Source organism: Pinus tabuliformis, chromosome X, assembly GCF_031772625.1.
Source record: "Pinus tabuliformis cultivar Carrire ecotype Pingquan chromosome X, CPIR1, whole genome shotgun sequence".
Taxonomy (NCBI): domain Eukaryota; kingdom Viridiplantae; phylum Streptophyta; class Pinopsida; order Pinales; family Pinaceae; genus Pinus; species Pinus tabuliformis.
Window position 1 is genome coordinate 1,219,284,032 of NC_142308.1, and position 10,658 is coordinate 1,219,294,689.

Here is a 10,658-nt window from a genome sequence, read left to right on the forward strand (position 1 = left end):
GTATTTGTTTGAGTATAAGGTCCGAATTGGGTTTTTTAGCTTAGGATAATGTGCTAAGTTTATTACATAGGTTTTTAGTACTTAGGCATTACAATACTTTTGTCACACCATGTATTACATTCCATTATTTCATAAAATGGCATACACCATTAAACTCAATTTCGGTCGAGCGATGAACAACCATGAGGACTTAACCACATAATGAAGAACTGAAAATGATACTAGTGAGCTGACAAAGTTGAAGATGAACTAAACTTCCTTGTTGACTAAATTGAGCATAATATCCTCCTGGATCAGAGACATTTCTAACTTATGAGAGTATCACAGAAGTATGTCTCTCAAGGAAACTCCATGGAATGATGCCCATCATCATTCTTTGTTTCTTCGAAGCCTCAGTGAGATTTATTCTTGTCTAGAAACCCTTATGTCCAATGTACCGACTGATCCACTTCATACACCTATTTTGGTTCACGAAGTGTTGTCCGAAGGAAACATGGGGAACATTTAAGCTATAATTCCCATAGACATCTCTGTTAAATCAGTGATTGTTGAAAATATTCATATTGGGGTTTCTTGTTCTCCGAATGAATCAAGATTTATGCCTCCCTCTTCAAAGAATTATGTGATGTCTTTACTTGATCATACGAATAGATTCCTAGCATAGATCCCAGTATAGTAGTGCACAAGATTCCTACTTATCCGAATGTGAAACCTTCTCATTAGCGCCTTTGTCGCGTGCACCCTAGAATGGCAGCTTCCATAAAGGGGGGAATTGAAAAACATCTTAAAGCTAGTTTTATCTATCCTATTCCATTGACAGATTGGGTCTCGAATATTGTTCTTGTCACTAAGAAATAAGAAACTATCTATGTTTGTGTTTATTATCATGATATCAATGAAGCATGTCCTAAATATAATTATCTGACTCCCTTTATAGATCAAATCATCGAAGAATGTGCCAAGAATGAGATTTTTTCCTTTATGGACAGTTTTTTTTATACAACTAGATTAATATTATTCTCATCGATCAACATAAAACTGCTTTCATTTGTCCTTGGGGAACCTTTTCTTACAAAAAACTCCCTTTTGTTCTGAAGAATGCTTGTGCTACCTTCCAATGAGTGATGTCTTATGCCTTTCATAATATTAAGCATATCATTCAACCTTATCTTGATGACTTACCCACACATTCTGTTAAGTGTCACGACCACCCTAATCACCTTCGAGAGATATTTCTTCACTGTCGACACTACAAAATTCATTTGAATCCACATAAGTGTTTCTTTTGCATCGAATCTAGTCATCTCTTAGGGTTTTTCATATCCAAGGAAAGAATCTGGATCTATCCCCTTACGGTAGAGGCCACCATGAATTTCCCCCCTCCATCTTCTTTACATCAGTTGTAGAGTTTACAAGGGAAAGCGAATTTCCTTCGTCATTTTGTCCCAAATTACATTGAACTTGCCAAGTGATTTACTTGCTTGTTAAATAAAGGGATCCCATTCATTTGGGATGAAGTCACTCAAAAATCCTTTGATACAATGAAGAATGCCCTCATTACTGCTCCTTTACTGCATCCCCCAAATTATCACCATGATTATTTCTTGTACTTGGCCACCACCAGTAGTACTTTACCATGGTACTTGTCCAGGATGATGATGATGATGGAGATGAACACGTGATTTATTACCAGAGGCGAAACTTGTTCAACATTGAACCTTAATATGCCCATGTTGAGAAACTAGCTTTAACAGTTGTTCACATTGTTCAATGCTTTCGGCACTATATTCTCTTATGAAAAACCACTGTGATTTCTGATTGTAGACCCATGACATACATTCTGACCCATCAGTTGCTTGGCAGAAAGTATTTTAAATGGATTGTTATGTTGCAAGAATTTGATTTGAAATTTGTTAAAGCTAAATTGAAGAAATCATTGGTTTTTACCAAATTAATTTATGACTTTCCTCTACAACCACGTCTACTACATATGACGAGTTAATTCTTGACGAAACTCTCTTCTTCATAAATATTGTCGATCCATGGTACAGAGATATCATTACCTATCTCCAGACTCAAACCTTTCGACTAGAGTTATCCAACTCTAAACATCGACGCATCTGACATCAGTCCCAACCTTAACAAATTATTGGAGATACTTTGTACCATGTTGGTGTTGATTCAATCCTTCATCGATGTTTACTGCTTCAAGAAGATGAGAGAGTCTTAAATGACTCTCACTCTAGGGCCTGTAGCAGTCACATGTCAAGATATTCTACAGCTCAAAAAATCCTTCACATCGCTTATTTCTGGCCTTCGAACTTCAAATATTACATTTTAGCAGTCCAAAAATGCCATGCCTTCCAAACTTATAACCGCAAACAGAGTGCCCCACCCACACCCTTGTACCCAGTTATTACCATCAGACCCTTTGCCAAATGGGGTATTGATTTCATGACCTGTAACCCTCGCTCAGCCAGGTGGCATGGTTATATCATCATCGTCATTGATTATTTTACTAAATGGGTTGAGGCAATGCCCACATATGATTTTGAAGGTAAAAATATGGCTCAATTTATTTTTAATCACATCATAGATTGATTTTGTGTCCCTCAAGCCATCGTCACTAACCATGGCTCTCATTTTCAAAATTATATGATGACAGAGCTTACTGATCAATTGGGTCTACGTCACGATAGCTCAACTCCTTACTATCCATAGGCCAATGACCAAGTTGAGGTAGTCAACAAAGTCTTGGTTACAATGCTTCAATGTACTGTTGGGATGCATAAATGAAATTGGCACCTTATGCTATTTTCCGCTCTGTGGGCATACCAAACTGCAGCTACGACAACAACTGGATTTACACTCTTTCAGTTGGTGTATGGTCTAGAGGCAACCCTTCTGATTGAATGTGAGATTCCTCCATTAAATTTGGTTGTCAAATTACAACTTGGCACCTCGCTGGAGGAGGAACGATTACTTTACCTCGAAAGGCTTGATGAAACTCGTCGTACTTTTCGTTAGTAATTGAATCTCAAACTAAATGAGTTAAATCACAATACGATAAAATTGTTACTCGTTGTGATTTTGCTGAAGGTGACTTGGTCTTGTTATATGATCAAGCCAGTGATAAATTGGGATATGGGAAATTCAAACCATTATGGCATGGGCCTTACATTGTTAAACTAGTATTACAGAAAGGTTCCTATGAGTTGGTTGACTATGAGGGAAATCAGTTGGCTAAGCCCCGAAATAGGATTTATCTCAAGAATCTTTATGCACGATTTCATTTAAATACTTTGTACATTATTGTGTTATTCATTAGTGTGCAATTTGGTTTTGGTGTGTTTGTTTGCTTTTGCAAATGTGTTTTCCTCTACTTACCATGTGTTCTACTTGGTTTGCAGATGTAATCAAACCTTTATGTTGGTTTCTCTAATGGATCTTGTCGTAGTACATAGAATTTATCTTTCGTCGCATGGGAAATCTATGACCTTAATGGTGAATTAGTGAATTTACAAGGCATATGTTTAGGTCATACTACTAATAACATTTCCAAATATAGTGTGGTTATCGAGCTTTTGTCAGAAGCCATTGCTCTTGGAATTATAGAGTTAGTCGTTAATCTTGATTCATAGCTCATTGTACTACAAATTAACAGACAATATTCAGTTAGAAACCCTCAAATTTTGAGAATGTATTTGTGAGTACATCTTTTGGAACGAGACTTTTATTATATCACTTATCAACATATTCTAAGATGTTTTAACACATTAACAAATACATTAGATAATTATGTATTAGATAGAAATCTGCGACATATGTAAAACAAAAACCATCACATAGTGAACATAACAGGAAAACATGTATATAAAAATTTATATATATATATAGAGAGAGAGAGAGAGAGTGTGTTTTCAAAAAGTTTATTACATCAAAATGTCAAAAACTGTGTTCTGAGACACATGGCTTCTCAATCCTACATAAGTGTGGAAAATAAAGACTAGAGAGGTTTTTCACCCACATGGTGCTCATGATAGCATTACAGAGCTCTAATGACTTGGTTCAGTAACCGATACAGTCTGGAGGGTCCCCCTATGGTATGCCTCTGATACCACAGTGGCACCTCATCAATCGATGCATATTCTAGAATGCCCCTTATCATGACTTCTATATTGCATTGCACCTCAATGATTGGGTTTGCTCCCCCCTCATAGGGAAAATCCTCTATCTGGCATGCCACTCGCTTGGCTATCAGAGAAACCCCTGGATGTGTCTCTAGTACAACATCTGCAAAAATCACAAGTATCAAATCTCAGTACACATATAAAAAAAAAACTAAAACTTTAAAAACTGGTTTTTACTTGCATCAGTCCACTGTGCACCTAGTGGAAGTGGAAGATCAAGATCTCCTCGGAAATTCGTGCCATCATATGCCCAATCATCTATCATGATTAGTTATTGTCGCAAACATCCAAAACATGTTGGGGGAGAAGACATCCGCTGACCACCTCCCTGTCGAGGCATCATCTCACCCCACCTCATCAACTATGGATCTCTGGGAATTGGTGCATCCACTTCTATCCACTGATATCAAATAAATCGCACACGTTCCAAGAAAAACATCACCAAAATGGATCTAAAGCCAAAAATTTTCAGTTTTCCTGACTTGCACTTTGTAAGTTGGCTCTTCATATTGACCAACAAACCCTCACACCAGTTGAAAACCATGGGACTTAAACAATCAATGGCGTACTAGAAATGAGACTTTGTTGCTTCATGCAATGCTTGAGCCCCAGCTATTTGGGCCATATTATGAAGGATTGTTCGTAGTGGGATATTAGTGATGGTACTTATATCTATATTCCCACTCTGAGCTTTCCGAGTGCTCGAACAATGTCTCGCAATGAACATATCCGTGCTCTCCCCTCCAGTGCGAGAACCGGACAACTAAATCTATTTTCCCTTTCTAGAAAAACCAGTAATGAAATAAATGTCTACGACATCTATTTCGAGTTCTTGGTCCCCAATCATGAATAGTTAGTGATCCACATCCCACCAACTAATCAAATGTTACAGTAATTCTACCTGGCTCCTAATCCCGGGAATCTAGAAGAATTTTAGTAACCCAAAGTCTCAAAGGGCAAAAATGCAATTTGGGTCTTGGATTTCTTGATGGTATTCGACTTCATTTCCTCTTTCTTTCCATTCAATCGCCATTTTTGGTTGATTAACCTATAAAACATCCATCAAACAACATTTCATGAGTTTCTATAGAAAAAAATAAGTAAATAAATCATTAAATGTGGAGGATAATCCAAATAATTCCCAACTCTGTACCAGTGCGAATGTCTATACCCGAAAAATGGAGGGCGAAGATCGGAGCTAGGGTTTGAAACAGAGGGCGGCAACAACAAACTAGTAACCATGGAGGGACAAGGAGGAGGGAGCTCCACTCCCTCCTACAGGAACGTGATCTTGAACAAAGGTAGAGGGACAAGTCGAAGCAAGCAAAAAAACTCCATGGAGAAAGAGACAAAAATCACTGAGACACAAGTGTTGGAAGGCAGCGAACCCCAAGATGAGAATGGGACCCATGAGGAGGCTTGAGAAGAAGCGACAGCAGGAGACATAGGTCAAAGGTTAGAAAGCAAAATTCCAATGGGACCCTGCAAGCCCAAGGCTAATATTAAACCATGGGTGGTCCTTAGTGATCTGGCTCTGCAAGAGCACAGAGATCACATGGCAACCTATGCAGTCATATGTAAGTTCATGGGCATCTGGCCTACGGAGAAAGCACTATACACTTGGCTAAGAAACACCTGGAAACCAAAAGGATATATAACTATACATCTGGGTTCCAAGGGTTTCTTCATCGTGGTTTTCTAGAACCTGGAGGATAAAGATAGGATATTCGAAGGAGGACCTTACTTCTTTTCTGTTGTAGGTCTCTACATGCGACCTTGGACAATGAGCTTTGTGCCGGAGTGAGAAACGTTAACTTCGGTTTCGGTATGGATTAGACTATACTCCTTACCCTTGGACTACTGGCTGTCGAAATCCTTAAAAGCTATAAGCAATAAACTAGGTCATTTCATAAAAATATCAGAGGCTACTCTGCGTGGTAAATATACATCCTTCGCACGCATATGCATTGAAATGGACTTATCAGGAGCACTCCCGGATGAGGTTATCCTGGAAGTTTATGATGAGGAATGGGTCTAGGCAGTCGACTATGAACACATCCCGTTCAGATGACGCAAATGTCATGAACATGGACATCTCTTCAAAGAATGCCCACTCAACAAAAGAGAGAATAATCTGAAAGGCAACATTGGTAAAGACCTTGAAGGTTACACCAAAGTGGCAGGCAAGGGGAAAGGAAGGGGGAAAAAGCACCAAAAGAAACCCAATGAGAACAACCTAGCAAGTCACAACAGTTTTGAGACTCTAGAAGAGGAGGGGAAAGAAAATGAAAAGAGTAAAGAAATGGGTAATACCTCGACAGAAGGGGAAAGAGAGGATATCATGGACATAATATAGGATGAAAAAGAGAGGACAAAGGACCCACTAAACAACACATAACTTGGAGAAGACCAGGACATGACCCCCAGTGAAGCAGGAACGGAGGACCAAGATCTACAGGAGATCATTGAGAGGGAGAACCTAGAACTAGAGCATTGTCTAGAACAAGGAACTAACAAAGGGTTTGAAACTTTGACTCTCTGCCAAAGAAAAGTTTGAAAGAGTAAAACAAATCTACCTCAAAAGATCCCAAAAAAAGGTTGTTGGAGTCAAATGGAACTATGATAGCCAAGAGAATAAAGGGGTCAAGTAGATAGAGATTACACCAGGATGCTCCACCAAAAATCTAGGCAAGAAAAGGGGAAGAAGAAGACAGAACGATCTCCTATTAGAATGCGGGAAACTCCTGATTAATTCAGGTAAGATGAAAGATCTCACCAGTTACTCTTTTACTAACACCTCATTATGAAGCTCACAACCTGGAACATTAGGGGGCTAGGCAACAAAAGAAAGCAAAGAAATCTTAGTAATAGAATAAAAGAAGAGAAACCAGACATGGTTTTCATACAAGAAACCAAATGCTCAATAGAAAAGATCAGGGACCTTCACTGCAAATGGATCAACAACTATGAGTACCTGGAGGTCAAAGCCAACAACACAGTGGGGGGAATTCTTACCCTTTGGAATCTGCAAAAGTTTCAGATCACATATGCAGAAGCATCCAGAAATCACCTCTCTATTGTAATTCAACCTCAGGGGGACAAATATTATTACTTGACTACAAATGTCTATGGTCCTCAACGGCTTGAGGATAAACTAAGACTGCTCACCTCTCTAGAGGAACAAAGAGGAAGACATCCAAGCATCCCCTGGATTTTTTTTTTGGGGGGGGGGACTTCAATATGATCAAATCACTCTCGGAAAAAAAAAGGGGGAAGTAGAATGTTGGGATGAGAGTCACTCACTTTCCAGAACTTCTTAGACAACATGAGACTGGTGAGCATGGGGACAATGAATGGCATCTTCACTTGGAATAACAAGAGAGGGGGAACAGCCCAAGTTGCCTTGAAATTAGATCGCTTCATAGTTTTGAAGGATCTCTTGCTATCGGGTCACCCCATGACCGCCTAGATTCTTCCTTTTGGGGGCTCGGATCACTGGCCTATTCAATTGGAAGCTTATTTCATCAAAACATCAAGAAACAGACCTTTCATGTTTGAAAATTCTTGGCTCACTCATCCAATTTTTTTCAATAACATTAGAAAGTGATGGGTGGAAGACATGCCCACTTAAGGCACAAAAATGTTCATCCTGCATCAACGACTTAAGCATATCAAACAAAGGCTCAAAGATTGGAACTGAAATGAGTTTGGCAATATTTTCGCAGCCAAGAGAGAAGTGGAAAGCAAATTACACGAAATTAATAAAATTCTCATCAAGGAAGGATTCACAGAGGAAAGGAAGGTATTGGCGGACTCTCTACAGCAGGAATGGGACAATAGATGTCAGCAGGAGGAGATCTCTTGGAAATAGAAATCTAGAGTAAAGTGGATTAAAGAAGGGGAGAAAAGCACCATATTCTTCCATAAATCTACTATGAAACACAGGGCTCATAACAGAATCATGAAGCTACTGGATACACAAGGGAAAGAGCTAAAGACTCACAAGGAAATGGAATCGGTGCTGCTTCAACATTTCAAAAGCATAGCAATGGAAACCTTGGCAGATAGATCTCACTCCATTAAGAATTTCACTAAGAATATTCCCAAGTTGGTGACTAGGGAAGACAACTACAATCTCAATAAGCCAGTAACGGAGGAAGAGGTCAACAAAGTGATCAAAGAGATGCACAACGGGAAAGCTCCAGACTCGAATGGTTTCAATGTAGATTTCTTCAAAACTTGTTGGGAAATAGTCAAACACGACATTCTTGATGTGGTAGGGGACTCAAGAATATCAAGAAAAGTCCTCAGAGAGATTAATGAATCTTTTATAGCTCTAATCCCTAAATAGGAAAAGGCAATGACTCTCGAAAAATTTAGACCAATAGCTCTTTGCAATGTGGTGTACAAAATCATTTCCAAAGTTATCGATAACAGACTCAAACCTCTACTACCAAAGCTAGTTTCAGAGGAGCAGACTGGGTATGTGGAAGGCAGACAAATCCTCAACAACATCATCCAAGCGCATGAAGTGGTCCATTCACTCAAGAGCTATAAGCAAGCAAGAATGATAATACAGCTAGACATAGCGAAGGCCTATGATAAACTTAGCTGGCAATATATAAAGGAAATCCTTAAAGCTTATGGCTTTGACTTCAACTGGATAAAGTGGGTCATGGCACTAGTCACCACAGCTAGCTGCTCTATCCTTCTTAATGGCTCACCTTCCAACACTTTCAAGCCTTCACGAGGCCTTAGGCAAGGCAATCCTCTCTCCCCATTCCTTTTCATTCTCATGATGGATGGATTGGGTAGAACAATCAATGCAGCCAAGAAGGAAGGAGGAATCAAGGGGCTAAAACTAACTCAGAATGGGGAGGCATTAACGCATCAACAATTTGTGGATGACACAATGCTACAAGGCACACCCACTGTCAAGGAAGCCAAAGCCTTTAAGAAAATCCTGAATGACTTTTCTCGTGCTGCAGGAACAAAGGTAAGTCTTTCAAAATCCAAAGTTTTCTTTTTCAATACGGACATTTCAATCCAAAGACATCTCTCCAGAATTCTTGGTTTTCAATGAGAGAATCTTCCCTCTAAATATTTGGGTATGCCTCTCACTGACAAACCTTTGAGTAAGGCAATTTGGGAGGCAGTTACAAATAAGCTAAAGGACAAGGTCAACAATTGGACTAATAGATCCTTGAATTTATTAGGAAGAGTAGATCTTACAAAGGCGGTACTTCAAACAATTCCAATCTTCATGTTCTCTGCCCTTCCCGTCCCTAAAGGAGTTTTACAGTAGATCAGGAACATACAAAGAAACTTCCTTTGGGTTAAAGGGGAAGAGAAAAAGAAATGGGCCATGGTAGCGTGGGACAAACTCTGCAGACCAAAAACCCATGGTGGTCTAGGTCTCCATGACCTGGAAACCCTAAGCAAGGTCTTGGGGGCCAAACTTTGGTGGAGATGGATAAAAGAGTCCAACAATCCTTGGACCAAGTTATGGAAACAAAAGTATGCAACAAATTGGAAGGAAAAGGACCACATTCGTATGTCGTGGCATATCAGGGGTTCTCATATTTGGAACAAGGCATGGGAGAATAGAACTTTAATCCAGAATCACAGCTTCTGGGAGATTAGAAATGGGAACCTAGCCTTGTTCTGGGAGGACAACTGGCAGCAGGAACAGAATCTTTGCAGAGATAGTCTAGACAGCATCAAATACGACACCGTTAATAAAGGTCTCAAGAGGGTAAGTGACTTTTGGGACCAGTGTAGAGGGGAGAGGAAATGGAGATTATGGAGAGTACCATCGTACAGTGCAGAAACCCCTTTGAGTACCCAAGCTAAAATTCTTGAAGAGATCTTAGAAAAAAGACAGATTCTAACCTCAACTTCGGATGATATTTTTAGATAGGGTGGAAATAACGAAGGCAACTTCAACCTCAGAGAAGCCAAAAGAATAATCATAGGATTTGACTATTCAAATGCTGACAAAACTTGGGAGAACATTTGGAGCAATCCTCACTGGATGAAAATCAAAATGTTCATTTGGCTGGTTTTACATAAAAAGATTCTAACCTGGGAAAATCTCAGAAAAAGAGGTTTTTTTGGGCCTTCTATGTGTCACCTATGTGGTCTATAGGAGGATACCATGGATCACCTTCTCAGCATGTGTGAGTTCTCCTCCTCCATCTGGAACTGGGTAGCCTCTATCTTCAACCAAATAGACAGAAAGGAAAATGATATTACGGTAACTTTAAAGAACTTGAGGAAAGATTTCTCGGAAAATGAAACTGTCAATGTGGCTTGGACACTGATCCCAGGCTTCTTGATCTGGGATGTGTGGAAAGAATGCAACAATAGAATCTTCAAAAATAAATCAAGCTCAACTCAAAGTATCATGGTTCAAATCCTAAATCAGCTCAGAGAAACAGTTAAAGTCTTTATGAAGCAACCTCCTTG